Genomic DNA, 4212 nt, shown 5'->3' with positions numbered 1-4212 from the left:
AAGTGTGTCCTGATAATTAAATGAGTTGCTTAAAGCTTATCTTCAAGAATTGTAACATGTGATTTAGTGGGAAAGATGGAGAAAATGTAAAGGTACTCCTCTATATTGTGTAGTAAAAAGGTTTATGTGTGGGAAAGGACTGAAATTTTGGGGATTTTGCTGTGTTCTAGTCCAACTAGGAATGATATCTGCTTCAGGCCTCCTCCATCTTGGAAGAATTTCTTCTTTTACATATCCTCATATTAATGAACTGGGAACAATTCATCACTTTATTGAGCCAAAGCGGCTCAATAGTATGACGAATTGTTTCTAGTTCATTAATAATTGTGGTAACAGTTTCTCATTATTTTTCAGTCCCCATCAGCTCACTACTGTAAGAGCATGATTTTTTTAGGGAAAAAAAAAAAAAAGGAAGTCACTGAAAAAACATAAAGCTGAGTAAAGAAAGGAAAATGCATATCTACTGTGAATTTCTCCATCTCACAGTCAGTCAGGTATCTAGTGAACACTTCTGAGATAACATCCAATGTAATTTCACTGTTACTGCACATGGTGTTGTTTTGTAACAATTGCATGTCCCTTACTCCTGTTTTGTTTCATTCAGCAGTAATTTTTCTGTTTCAAGATTTCATGTTTGAATTATCTGCAAAATTGTATGAAAACTTGCCTCTTAAATTTGTTATTTGGTTGTTCCCTGTTCAGGTTTGATGTTTCTTTTCATCATACATGCCTATGCCTTTTAGTGGGGCAGTCAAGTGTGATGACAATGATGAATAATTTATAATGCTGAATACATCTCTCCTTCATATTTCTGAAATCTCCTTTTTGCATCATTGTACAGTCCTTTCCTCTCTATTTGTAGTACCTGTTTGCTTCATGAAATACAAAAATGTGTAGAATAAATTTCAGCCCCTTAAGTCTGTCTTTTCTGCATAACTAGTAGAGACCCAGACATTGTGGGGACTCTGCCCTCTGCACTCTCTGTCCTCCACCATGAGACCCCCTGAAGGAGATAGGGGAGAGTGTGGAGGGAGAGATGGAGCCCCAGACCCCCCTGCCTGAGGAGGCCATGCCCACCATGGGCATGCTGCTCCTCAAGGATTGGCAAGGACCACAGGCCAGCTGTGACTCAGATCCCTCTCCATATGTAATGCTGTGAAGTGACCAGATGGTTACTGAAGATACACAGACTTCATGAAAACTTGCTGAAAAGGCTAATCTTCCCTTTATATAAATATAGTTGCCCATCTATAGTGCAAAATCAGACTATTTTAGCCTTAGAAGCAAGGTACGGGCAGTAGAGAAAAGGAAGAAGGCTTTACTAAAAAAAAAACAGGAAAAAAAAAAAAGCCCAAACAACTAAACTGTGAGGTTTAGATTATAGTTATAAATTCAATGACCTCAATTTTTACAGGAAAAAGAAAGATAAAAAGGAAACCACAAACTGTGATCTCAGATCCTTGCAAAGAAATCTCTGTGAAGTCAGTGAAAATTACAAAAACATATCGACACAGAACTTGGGCCCTTGCTGTTAACCGGTATAAGCAGTGAAACTGGGAATTAAACATTTGAAATCACAGAATGGAGAACTTCTGTGTTGTTCCCTAGGTGCATTTCACTGAACCTCAAAGGACCCTTCCAGTTAACCATACGGTCATGCAGTACTCTGTGGTGGCCTACAGCATTGGAGATATCTGCACAGAGCTGCAAAGTATCATGTGAGGTCGTGAGACACACTGCAGCAGAAGACTTAGAGTATCTCAGCAGGCCCTGGGCCCCTGTGCAAGGGCAAACTGCACCTGGGGTGCTTAAAAATGTCCTTAAAAATGTATCTTCAGCTTCCTCAGGTGATCCTGATCTTCTCTTATAGCAGGAGGGACTTTGCTTTCCCAGTCCCTGCCTTGCAGTCCATCCACTCAAAGGTGTCAGAAGAGACACTGTCAGTGAAGACTGAGGAGATAAAATTCATTGAATACCTCAGCCTTCTTTTTGTCTGTTGTTACCAGTTTGCTAGCTGTGTTCATCAGAGGACTGGGAATGGATCACACATTCTTTGACCTTCCTTTTCTGGCTGACATACTTATAGCAGAAGTCCTTATTATATTTGTATCCTTAGCCAAGTTCACTTCCAGCTATGCCTTGGCCTTCCTGACATCATCCCTAAACAACTTGTCAAAATCCCTGTATTTTCCCATCTTACATGTCCCTGTTTCTACTGCCTATATATTTCCTTCTTGCTCTCTAGTTTGAGCAGCAAATGACAGCCATGAGTGTCTTATTTTCCTTACTTCATTTCTTACACTGGGATATTGAGAGGTCTTGCAGTCTATGGAAAGTGTCCTTAAAGATCTGCTACTTTGTTCTGCTCCCTTGTCCCTGAGCACAGCTTCACGGAGAGTCCAATTGATCAACTTGTTTAACAGCTGTAATTTTACTTTGAGAGTCCTGACTTTACTCTTTGTCTATCACATTTTCCTCAGGACTGAACACTCGACCAGTGCATGATCCCTTCAGACCAGCTACCTTCAATCTTGATGTTTCTGTTAGCTTGTGTTGATGACCAACAGAGCCATTGACACATCCCCTCTTGTAGGGCTGTCTATCACTTTGCAGCTCTGTACCATATGGAGTATCTTTAGGGCTAAGTAGGGGCTTTGAGATGAGTATGAGGAAGAGAAAGGGTGGAGAGGTAAGACCAGACACTTAGATTTATCATCTCTGAAACTATTCAAAGTTACACAGACATAAAAAGACTCTTCATTGATCAAGAAGAAGAAAAAAAGTGAGGCTACCATTAAATTATCATTGACTTTAAAGAAGAGACAGAAATCTTTAACCCGTATTTTAATAGGAGGGAAGATTCTACTAAGAATCATGATAAGCTGAAGTTTACTATAAATAAAAATGTCAGAGATAGTGTTTCCCAGAGTACAGAAAAATCATCTTGAAAAGCTTGGAAGTGTGTCTTAAAACTGCTTTACTTCTATTCTTATTCTTGAAAATGGGAGCCCCTGGTGGTTAAGTGGTTAAAGCACAGTGCTGTGAACGCTGAGACCCGGGTTCGATTCCCGGTCGGGGCCCCTCCCTGGGCAGATGGAGCTCATTAGCCCTGTAAGGCAATCCATCTACATCCTGAGGACCTCGCTGCCACCGTCCAAGCGTGCTTGGCCCCGGCAGATGAACCTCAGGATTAAAGGGTGGGCTCAGTTCCTCGCACACTGTGTCTCACCTAAAAAATCCAATGCGCAGGCTGGAAGGTGCAAAGACCTTCCCCGGTTCTTCGTTCGCGAAGAGACTGGCCATATTATTCTTGAAATATTCATTTTTTCTCTGTAGACTCTGAAGTGAAAAAGTACAAATTTGTTATCACTATGTCAAATAACAAGTGGTTACTTTGGTACAGTAGCTTTCTTCAGCCTCAAGGTTTTCTTGGTATTACATATTCACTGGCAATTCTACAAAACATTGCTATTTGAAATCCATAAATATGAAGAAATAATAATAGGGTAAATCAGACTTTATGAATAAGGAAGGAGAAACTCTTAATACTTCTACAGATATATAAAACACAGAATTTCAGCAAACACCATGAAGTCTTCCTTCTGCTCTACTGATTATAAGTAGAAAGTGCCAATTCTTACTTTTTCTGCATGAATGCATTTTAAGGTTATATGCAAAAATCCCAGAGGACTGTGACTAAAAATCATGGTTTATTGATTACAGAGAACAATCAATGTCTCTGTTTTTCAGAAAAATTCTTTTTTTAGTTATTTTACCTGTCTGAGAACAAAGAAGATCATCTGCAGCTCTAAACCCATCTGTTAATCAAGAAATGTGTTAGGGTACCAACAGATCTGAGACTTTATCACCATACACATTTTCTTAGTCATCATATGTTTAAAAGCGTTCTTTTTCATGAGCTGCATATTGGGGAAACACTAAAAATTATATATTTAGACTATCATGCTATAGGTAGTTCACAGTTTTAAAAACATTGTTTTCCATACTAAATGCTAGTTGTGAATTTTCCCCTAACAGAATATGGCAGAGGAGTGTGTAAAATGACATGCAGGTTCAGTGCTACTTTCACTGGTAATGCATATGTGCCAGTGTTAAAAGTTATTAAATATTGTCAGAGGAGAAGGGTTGGTTCTATACCTGTGTTCTAGTTCAAGAAATAAATTGAGTGTTTAGGGGTTTTTTTGATATAAT

At 39.2% G+C, this 4212-nt stretch overlaps 1 non-coding gene across 1 annotated transcript; it reads left to right on the top strand.

Annotated features, from left to right (window-relative positions):
• Positions 1–3008: 3008 nt before the first annotated feature.
• TRNAH-GUG lies at positions 3009–3080 on the top strand. Its single transcript has one exon. It is a non-coding gene; the product is annotated as a tRNA-His (tRNA).
• The last annotated feature ends 1132 nt before the right edge of the window (positions 3081–4212 follow it).

Source organism: Empidonax traillii, unplaced genomic scaffold (genome assembly GCF_003031625.1).
Source record: "Empidonax traillii isolate 1590-97213 ecotype Southwest subspecies unplaced genomic scaffold, ASM303162v1 scaffold1107:size665980, whole genome shotgun sequence".
Classification (NCBI taxonomy): domain Eukaryota; kingdom Metazoa; phylum Chordata; class Aves; order Passeriformes; family Tyrannidae; genus Empidonax; species Empidonax traillii.
The sequence above is the reverse complement of the archived record's forward strand: the minus strand, read 5'-3'. Positions and strand labels throughout refer to the sequence as shown.